This window comes from Micrasema longulum, unplaced genomic scaffold (genome assembly GCF_059751315.1).
Source record: "Micrasema longulum isolate JH-2025_06_02 unplaced genomic scaffold, ASM5975131v1 h1tg000880l, whole genome shotgun sequence".
Classification (NCBI taxonomy): Eukaryota; Metazoa; Arthropoda; class Insecta; order Trichoptera; family Brachycentridae; genus Micrasema; species Micrasema longulum.
Window position 1 is genome coordinate 555,360 of NW_028278072.1, and position 11,557 is coordinate 566,916.

General features: G+C 32.9%; 1 long non-coding RNA gene across 1 annotated transcript; it reads left to right on the top strand.

Moving 5' to 3' along the window:
* Nucleotides 1-3,227: 3,227 nt before the first annotated feature.
* On the top strand, nucleotides 3,228-11,186 carry LOC148278448 (uncharacterized). Its single transcript, XR_015823202.1, has 3 exons — nucleotides 3,228-3,352; nucleotides 9,054-9,176; nucleotides 10,955-11,186. It is a non-coding gene; the product is annotated as an uncharacterized LOC148278448 (long non-coding RNA).
* Nucleotides 11,187-11,557: the final 371 nt, after the last annotated feature.

The following is an 11,557-nucleotide window of genomic DNA, read 5'->3' on the forward strand; positions in this document are numbered from 1 at the left end:
TTTTACATAACAATTTACAATAAATGCATTTATAGGAAATAATTTATGCAAAAAACAATATAGTTAAATCTGCGTAACTAGTTGACTCCTTTCAAATAAAATTAATTTCCACACCCTGTAAAAAAAATTAACATTAATTACAATTCTGAAGAATTTCTAAATAACATTAACAATTATTTTTCAAATGTTGTTCTAAACCTGGCGAAAAAAAATAAAACTCCATTAAATTCTCTGGAGTTATGAGGAACTATTTTTTTTAAGTCGAAAGGGAAAAAAAATTGAGAAGGGAATAAGGAAGTCTAGGTATTATATGTCCTGTAAATGCCAAGACTTCCATATTCCCTTCTCAAAATGTTTTCCCTCTCAGTTCCAACAAATTAAGAGAAGTTTATAATTTTAATTTATTTGTGCGATTAACTTTGCTGGACATGTTTAATAATATCAGAACAATACCACATACAACATTCCAAAACAAGACAAGGACAATCGAGACTAATAAATTAGGGACTGAAATTATACAATAAACTACCAGACAAAATTAAACAAAAGATTCAAACAAACTTTTCAAAAGTAATTATCAACAATAATAACAAAAATAATTATCAAGAATAGAGTATAAGTAAAAAATATTTTTTTTTTGTAAAAGGAATGCAATAATCCATAAGGGTTAATAAATCAATTAAAAATATTTTTTTTTTTTTTAAATGTTTTTGACGTGATTCCAAATCACTGTATTATTTCAAAAGCAAATCAATCTGGCACTCATTAATCCGGATAATCCGAGTTTTACTGTAATTGGTAGAAAATGAACTATGTATAAAAAACTGACCCCGGCAAATGAAAGGTTTGTAGGCATCCACCTTGTTTCATATTTTATAATGGCAACAATGATATAAAAGCAACGTGGCAACACTGCAATACTCTGAGTGTTGCACGTAAATATAAAAATCGAATGAATTTGGAAATCGAACTATTAAAAATCAAATCATTTAAATAATCGAATGAATTCGTTTCGTCCGCAGAATGAGGAAGTACAGTGCTATAGTTTCTTAAAAATGTATGAAAAAAATAATAAAAATGATTTAATGAAAAATGAACTACTTTCGACGACGTCACTAGCTCTTCGAAATAAACCAATGATAAAAAATTGCGATGTATTTCCAGTTTACGGAAAGCCAATTCACCAATCAGCAGAACTCACCGAAGAGAGCTTATGACGTCACACGCTGAGTAATTTGAAAATTATAAAAAATCATACCGCTCATCATACGACTTAATGGATTAGTTTGATGGCCTATCAACAAATAAAAAGTACTAACAAACCACGGAACTTTCTCATTGTAAAAGACAAAGGGGAAATCGTTATACAATATGTATTTATTTATTCATTTCAAATTACATTTGTTTACACATTTGCTAACTTGTAAAAGCTTTTTAGGCTGTGGCTGTGTTAAGCCACAATCAAGAAAAAATATAGTAACTTTAAAAACGTTTTATACATATTCTATTTTATTAAGTTATATGATTAATATAGTCTAATATAACATTTACAACACAATATTTACAACACAATATTTACATGCATACTTTTTCTAACGTTATTTATCACTATTGTACACTTATTGTCATAATTTATAAAATATTAATTTCAATTTTATATGTACACTTATAAAAACTTATGTACATATTATGTTGAATAGATAAAATCATACTCATTGTAATCATAGTTATGAAAGAACCCTTTTTTTTTGTTTATTTTAACTATTCCTTTAATCATTTTATTCATTTCAATACCAAAATTACTTAAAATAAATAGTAATCACATATTATTATGACACAATAGCATTATTAAGAATAACAATCTACAAAAACATTGAATGCTTCCGTCAAATATAAATCATACATACGTACATAATTATAAACATAATCTTATGTACAAAATAATAGAATAACAATAATAATGTTGACAGAATTTTTTAAATTTACTAATTCTAAAACTACCGTTTTCTTTTGAACTAACTTACTTGGTGTGAAGTTAGCGTGATTAAATTTGAGTGAGTTGAGAATTTTAAATAGGACTAGAAGGTCGAATTTATTTCGACGGTCTCGAAGAGAAGATATATTTAAGCTAGTTTCTAACTCATTATACGTATATTGGTTTCTGGGTAAGCCCAACCTCCAGCCTATTTTTCTTAAAAATCGATGTTGAACTGATTCAATATTTTTTTATGTGAACATCATAATTTGGAGACCAGATAACAAAGGAATACTCTAGGTTCGGGCAAACTAGAGAACAGAAAAAAGTTTTAAGGGTATTGTTAGTATGTGTGCGTAGTTAGTATGTGTGAGTAAAATGATTCGCCTATAGTATGTAAGTCTTTATAGCACTTCAGCGAGACTATTTTTTTAAATTTCAGTTATATCACTCAACTAGATACTAAAATAATCGCACTGACTACGCTTTTCCTAAAGGATGGAATACAAATTGTTTTAGTCATTGGCACATCGCTTGCTCCAAAGTATCTGAAATAACTTGGCATTCCAGATGAGTTGCCTAAAAATCAACTAAAGTGCGTTTAAATTAGCTACTACAAAGCAAAAAGTCACTGTACCTGTACAAAACCGGCGTACTAAATTCGTGGAAATTGCATTCGTGGCTACATAATCTATGACACGAAACTGAGAGATCGACGTTATGTTCCTAAAAGTAATTTCAAAACACTAATAAATTCATTACATGTTACCTAATACAAAATAAATGGTTTTCGTCAAATCGCTTTAAAGTATTTGTTACGAATTACGTACTTTTACAAAACGTTCTAGATGCATTATCGTTGGTGGTATCGCAATACCGCGTATCCTGTTTTTTTTTTACAAAAATGTTTTACTGAAATAAATTCGTTATAGGGACTAAGAGCCATTAATTTTTAATCATCGCTATTTTTACTCTAAATAGTGGTAATTTTTCTGATACTCTACCCCTATTTTTGGTTTATTAAAATCGTAAAAAATACATATTAAAAGAACGCTTTTCAGCATCTCCCGCCAAAAAATCAATTGATAGTTACTCAGTATTACAGTAACACTGACGTTGTTACCAACGTAAATGATGCCATGTAATTTACCCGTTATAATGAAAATAATAATTTGCTTTCGGACTTTCATTCGAATGATTTTTTTTTTTTCATTTGAATGCACATCTCTAGTTGCGCATGCGCATTAGCGCGTTAATTTTAAATTTTAACGTTGAGTTTTTGGATTTTGGCGGATGTGTTTAGCGTGTTTAGCTAATATTGGTTAATATTAGAGTCAGGAATATTGAATATAGGAATTAAGACATGGCATTATTCGTGTAAGTTGGTATATTTATTTTTTAATTTCGTCTCGTTTGTTGTAATCGTTTGTTTGTTTCTTTTTATACTCCGATTCGCTACTAAGCATGAAACATATAAAGTAAATCTTCAATATGTAATGTACAGTGAAATAGTTATTCTTCTGCGGCATTGTATGTTACGTATGCTAAATCCAATTCCAACATAGCTTTTGAAAAGTGCATCAACGTATTAGCTCCATTTTAACAGACTTACTGAATACATCCATTGAGCACAGCATTGTTCTAAGAGCCATAGAGCCACATTAGAAAGCTAATGTAACTGCCCTTTTAAAAAATCACGATTAGATGTGGAAGATCTTCCAATTTTCGTCATTTTTCAAATCTTCCCATCGTCACATCAAAAATAGTAGAAAAAATAGTTTCTCATGGGCTCGGTAATTATATCGAGCAGAAATCACTATTTTCGGTAAGGCAATCAGCATACCGACGTTTTCATTCCACGGAGACAGGAGTGAGTGATAAGAGAACTGTCTGACATTAAAACGGCGGTAGACTCTGGTAGTCTGGTGTTGATGGCTCTTTTGGTCATGAGTGATGCATTTAAAAAATCCTATGTAATCTTTAATCTAACATCAAGTCTTTTAAAAAAAAATAAAATATTTAGATAAATATAAATATACAATATTACTACTAAATACAATTTTTATATGAATTAAATACAAATATTTACATTAACGTTTCCCATTAGACTTATTTTTACTAAAGTCTGTAATACGCATTCTTATTTATGTACAATTGTTTTATCTTTTGCTATTGTTTGTTAGTGTTTCAAGTTAGAATTTATTTTGCTATTGTTAGTTGTTTCTTATAGATGCTTAAATCTAGTCTTTTTTTCTTATATGTATAGGTTTTGCACAGGTAGTTTTTTTTAGAGATGTATACTTTTGCATTTTAAAGCATGTTATACTTATTACACACCTTGTCCTCTTTCACTTGGTACATGGAATGTACGTCCAATCAGAAATAAAATTGATGATATCCCCAACATAATTAATGATAATAATCTAGACGTTCTTGCATTAACGGAAACTTGGCATGAAGACCATAATTCTGTTACCATTAATCTACTTCGTAGTAAGGGTTTTAATGTCATTGAAGAGGCACGAAAACCATCCATTGAAACCGTTCATAAGGAAAATAATATAACATGGACGAACCACGGTGGAATTATTGTACTAACAAAAAATCAGCTTAAATTAACAAAAATTAAAATACCACTCTACACAACTTTTGAATGCATTGGCTGTAGGATAAGCGCAGGCAGCAACCATTTTACCTTAATCACAATTTATAGACCAGGTTCTAAAGCACCACCTCGGAAATTTTATTCGAAAATAAAATCTTTACTCAAATGGGCCATCACTCGTACAGAAGTAACATACGTAACTGGAGATCTGAACATTCGTTTCGACCGCAAGACGGATTCAGAATCGGTTCGTTTTAATGCACTTTTAAGTGATTTTGATTGTTCACAAGAAGTAAATACCCCTACACATGATGCGGGAGGTAAACCAACACCAACTTACAAAACACTCGCATCAAGGCCATGGAGAAAATTAAATTTAGAACATTTTAATTGCGAACTTCTGACATCGTTGATTGGTCCGGACATTGACCGTCGCTCAAACGACGTCGATCAATTGGTTGGGTTGTACAATGAGGTACTATGTAACCTGATAGACAAACATGCACCATTTACTACGAAAACTATTCGAAAAAGGAAATCTGATTCATAATTTGACGAAAATTGTCGACTCAAAAAGAAAGAGCTAAGACGTCTAGAATGCAAATACAGAACCACACTGTCAACTTCGTACCGATCAATATGGTTAGATATGCAAGCCTCTTATAGGACATTTATAAAAGAAATAAAATCTAGTTTCTGGTGTACAAAAATCACTGAACAGAAAAAGTCTCCAAAACAACTCTGGCGAAGCCTTCAATCTGTTCGTGGTGACTGTATAGCAGAGACATCTAACACAGGCGCTACTGCCACTGATTTTGCCGACTTTTTTACAAATAAAGTCGAAAAAATCAGACTGGCGTGTAGTTCAGCGAAAAAACCTGTAATTTTAGCCAATGCCCTACAAAAATTCAGTAAATTTGAACCAACATCTATAAATGAGGTTAAAAAAATTGTTGCGGCATTACCCAACAAACAATGTATATTAGATCCGATGCCAACATGGCTGTTGAAAAAATGCATTAACGTATTAGCTCCTTTTTTAACAGATTTATTTAATACATCCATGGAGCGCAGCATTGTTCCGAGAGCCATAAAGAAAGCAAATGTAACTCCACTTTTAAAAAATTCACAACTAGATGTGGAAGATCTTTCCAGTTTTCGCCCTATTTCAAATCTTCCCATCGTATTAAAAATACTAGAAAAAATAGTTTCTCATAGGCTCGTTAACTATATTGAGCGGAATTCTTTATTTTCGATAAGGCAATCGGCGTACCGACGTTTTCATTCCACGGAGACGGGAGTGATAAGAGTACTGTCTGACATTATAACGGCGGTGGACTCTGGTAATCTGGTGTTGATGGCTCTTCTGGACGTGAGTGCTGCATTCGATACTGTCGACCATAATATTTTGCTTGAACGTCTGGAGAAAACTTATGGTATCCGTGATCAGGCACATATGTGGTTCAGTTCATATCTTAATAAAAGAGAATATGCAGTTGTGTTCAAGGGTAAAAGCTCAACCAACTTTCGTGAGTCTACAGGAGTGCCTCAAGGGTCAGTACTCGGACCACTTCTCTATCTCCTTTACACTAAAGATATAGAGAACATTATTAAAGAATGTGAATTGTGGTCTCACTGCTATGCAGATGATACGCAGATTTATTTTTATTTCAAACCAGGCGAGGGAAGTGTGCTTGTCAATTTAATTGATGGATGCATCGAGAAAATAGGAAACTGGATGGCTGAAAACAGACTAACATTAAACCCATCAAAAACTGAACAACTGTGGGTGGCTTCAGCCAGACGACAGAATTTGATCCAGGATACGACTCTACCCAATGTAGGGAGTACCGCTTTACCCACCGTTAAACTACTGGGAGTTTTACTCAATTTTGACCTATCTCTTGAGGCTCAAATTAGTAGAACGATAAGTTCATGCTTCTACCAGCTGAGACAAATTAAATGCATACGCAAAAATTTGCCGGTTGATGTCGCCCGTCAATTAACACATTGTCGTCGGGACACGGCATTTGCCGTTTTTCGCGGACTGTCGGTCAACCGCGGGACACGGCAAATGCCGTTTTTGTCGACTGTCGGTTGTTGGCGGGAAACGGCATTAAACGGGTTTGTTATCAGCGTGAAATAAAACGCCTTGAAGGGTGATTTGCTACCTGGGGTGCTAGGCGACAGTCTGTCAACGTTATTTGAGATGCCTTGTCCGGATTGGCTAGTGTGCCACTTGTAAAGGCGTCGCCAGAAATCTAGAGTTTTATGCGATCTCAATCTCCAGTTTAGTTTGAGTCATTTCACGTATTGGACTATTTTTCATACCGCTCGCACTGTTTTGTTTACTGTTTGGTATTTTCTTATTTGAATATATTAGCATTGTATAGGACGTTACCTCTACAAAAATGTCTTTACAAGCCAATGATAGTGACGATGAAGTGTATGCCGACAATTTATCTAATTGTTCATGGAATAATGACATTGAAGAGTTGTCAGACAAAGAACCGAGTGATGATGAACAAATACCAAGACCTAGAACGTTTCACCGTCGCACTATTGAAAGTGATTCTGATTCGGAGACGAGCTCAGATGAGGATGTGGACGAGTGGTCATCGTTTGATAATCCTCCAGTTCTGGAATCGTTTTTAGGCCGCCGCGGTTTGAATTCAAATGTCCATTGTCCTCAAACTGTAAGTGATGCGATAGAGTTATTTATCGGTGATGATTTGTTTGAATATTTTATAAACGAATCTAATAGATATTACCACCAAAACTCACATAATTACAAATTATATAAAAAATCGGGAAAGTGGAAAAATATTACTTTGAAAGAAATGAAAAAGTTTTTGGGGCTGATTATTTTGATGGGACAAGTTCGAAAGGATATAAGGGACGAGTACTGGTCTACTGAACCAACAACCGAAACTCCTTATTTTGCTAAAACGATGTCCAGAGACCGGTTTCGGCAGATATGGAAAGCGTGGCATTTTTCTAACAATGAAGAAATCATAGATAGTTCCGACCGACTATGCAAAGTAAAACCAATTATTGACCACTTTTTACCTAAATTTATTTATTTTTAATGATCAAATGTCAAATATGATTTCTTTGAAAATTTCGATCGAAAATATTATTTGGTTTAGAAATTGTGTCAATTTTAAGAAAGCGATATATTTTTGCGCTAATCGCGAAAAACACCCGCTATAGGCTAGAGTCTATTGTTCGAAGCGCCCGACTACAATGTGTTAATAAATGCGTTTGTAGTGTCTAGAGTCGATTATTGTAATGGTATCTATGCAGGTCTACCAATGAACAAAATGACTCGCCTACAATCTGTATTGAATGCCGCAGCGAGACTTATTTTCTGAATCTCTAAGTTCAGTCATATCACTCCACTACTTCGGGAACTACACTGGCTACGTTTTTCACAGAGGGTCGAATACAAACTCTGTTGGCTTATGTATAAGTCACTGCACAACTCTGCTCTGGAATATTAAAGGGAACTATGCATTCCAGATGAACTAGCTGACAGGCGTCTCACGCTTAGATCAGCTACGTCTACGGCGAGAGGAAAAGTTATTATACCTCTACGCAAACAGCGCACTAAATTTAGTGAACGCGCATTTGCGGTCGCAGGCCCTATGGCATGGAATTCTCTCCCAGCAGAGGTGCGAGGCTGTGAAAGTGAAGTGATGTTTCGGAAAAAACTTAAAACCCACTTGTTCTTTAAATCATTTGAATAAATCCGTAGCACGTGACAACAAAATAAATTGTTTTAATTAAATTACCAATTTAAAAGCTTCAATTAAATTAATTTAACAATAGAATCACCATGTAAAGCGCCCTTGAGGTATTTTATTACAAAAATGGCGCTATATAAGTTATCCATAATAATAATAATAATTTGTTTATAATTCTCTTTTCTATCCGCTTACAACTGTGTATTTATAGCAACACTTAGGGTTTTTATTACTGGATTTATTTCAATGTTTTGCAATATTCATGTATATCATGTCATCTATGTTTATATGTATGTATTTTTTTTTACTAGTTATACGTAGGAATATGTCTTTGAATGTACCAAATGCCATATATTATTTCTTACTTTATATATTTTATCTATGTACCACATTTGCAAAAGCCCTCCAGGCGTTAATCTGAATTGAATAAATAAATAATTTGTTTTTAAAAAAGTCTCCGAGATTTGTCCATTTTTGTTTTAATTATGTATAACTATAAATCTTTATATCTGATAATCTTATTAATTGTAACTGTCCCAGAATTAGTTTGATAACTCATGGGAATACTATTATGTATTGTACATTTTTTGTATTTTAATACTGTAGACCATAATATTTTGCCTGAACGTCTGGAGAAAACTTATGGTATCCGTGATCAGGCACATATGTGGTTCAGTTCATAGCTTCATGAAAGAGTATATACAATTGTATTTCGTCCAACTTTCAGGTGGTCTACTGGAGTACCTCACGGGTCAGTCAATACAAGAACATTATCAAAGAATGGGGCTTGTTGTCTTACGGCTATGCAGATGATACACAAATTTATTTATGTTGTAAACAAGTGAGAGAAGTAAGTATACTTGTTAATTAAGTTGATGGATGCATTGAGAAAATAGGAAACTGGATGGCTGAAAATAGACTAACATTAAACCTATCTAAAACGGAACAACTATGGATGGCTTTAGCCAAATGACAGAATTTGATTCAGGATACAGCACTACCCAATATAAGGAGTACCGCTTTACCCACCGTTAAACTATTGGGAGTCTTCCTTAATTCTGACCTTTCTCTTGATGCTCAAATAAGAACAATAAGTTCATGCTTTTACCAGCTGAGGCAAATTAAATGCATTTGCAAAAATTTCCTGGTCGATGCCGCCTGTCAATTGATAAATGCGTTTGTAGTGGCTAGAGTTAATTATTGTAATTGTATCTATGCACGTCGACCAATGAATAAAATTACTTGCCTGCAGTCTGTATTGAATGCTTCAGCGAGACTTATTTTTGGAGCCTCTAAGTTCAGTCACATAACTCCACTACTTTGGAAATTACACTGGCTAAAAAGTTAAAATTCATTTTATTTATGTATATTATCACTTTGTAAAGCGCCCTTGAGGTATTACATTATGAAAATGGTGCTTTATAAGTTATCCATAATAATATTCTCCAAAGTTACAAATATAAGTTATTTTGTTGCGCGCGTCGTGTCCCCTGCACTGGCGCAGCACAGCTGGCTCGGTGATCAAGGATCAACACGTTTCAGAATTACAGTAGCTGAGCTTCAATCATCGATTAGAATCGGCTTGAGGGTGTTTAGTTTGCAACCGTTTTCCTGTTTCTTTTGCACATCTAAATGTAGATTATTAGCTGTGATCATTACTTCGGTGATTATTAGCTGTGATTAATATAGCCCGACTCAAGATAAAAAAAAAAACAAAATTTCTATGCTTATTGCAAATAACCCCTGTTCGGACCAACACTCAACCTAATATATACCTAACAATAATTCTACTTCCCACCTCGTCTACTCCTCAACAACCCCAAAAATCATAATGCCGGCTTGTGCAATAAAATAATATATTAATAAAACTACAAAAGCTATCCCATTCATCAAATGGCCATCCCCTCAATTCTCCTCTTTTTAATGTGTTTCTCTACTCACTCATCTTCACTTTATTTTCTTTTTCTTCTGTCTCTTCTTTTTTTTTTATTAATTACATTTTCAGTGTAATAGTTATGATTTTATTTTATGTTATTTTCCATAATGCTTTATGTACTTTTAACAGTATATTGTAAAAGCCCTCTGGGCGTTTATTAAATTAAATAAATATAAATAAAATAAAAGGAAGAAAACGCCTCACTTTTCACAGGAATTTATCAAATATTGTAAATTTCCACAGAAATGTTTTTTTTCATAGTTTGAAACATAAAACATACTATAAACATTTATTATAACCATAAAATTTATGTCATTTAAATCAAAACATCTTTATAAATGTTCAAGAATTGGGAACCTGAAGAGCTTTTACCAAGTTAGCCGACATCTGGAAATAATTCATATAAATGTCTTTAAAATTATAATAAACATTCATATCTTAAATGTTTACTCATCTCTAATTAGCTCTCCTGAAAAATTAATATGTATGCTCAATTAATAATTTATTTATATTTTTAATAAATGAAATAAAAAGTAATTGAGTATATTGTAAGATAGCGTTGTTTACTTAACTGCTATCGATTTATATATTTCTGATTTGAAAATAAGATCTGATTTGCTAAAAGCGAAACTAAGTAAATGCATACATTTATAATTGTATTTGAATTCCATGGTTTCTGTTTATATTTGCAGAAATCCAGAGTAACCTCAATATTATGCTACTCACCAGGCAGCGTTCGTTGTCCAGGATACCCACTTCTTTAAGCAACTATTGAACCATGAAACATAGCTTCTTTTGAGAATATACGAGTAACATAATTAATAAAAACAGTATACAATATGTTTGTAAATAATCTATACAGCATTATATGATTTATTCCTATAAATATGTAAAAAATGGTTTCAATTGTAACTCTATGCAATGTCAATCTATTTATGTTTTGAATAAATGTTTTTTTTTTATTTCAAAGAGAATTTTTATTCAATACAAATCAAATCATTTATTTGAAATAACATATACATTACAAACTAAAATTCAAGATGTTCATGTTATAAAATGACAAAAAGTACATAAAGAAACTCTTGTCAAAATAGGAGAATCCTGCTCCGGAAAACCCCTTCGGATACATGGAACAGATCAACATCCAGAGCGATGTTGTTCAGCATAGCGGTAGCCCTTCAACAGGCATAACCATCGGCAGGTTGGTCCAGACGCTGTCTTGGGTAAATTATCAGGAACGTACAAACCAATGCTCATCATAATCTCAGAATTATCGACCATACCGCGCAACAATC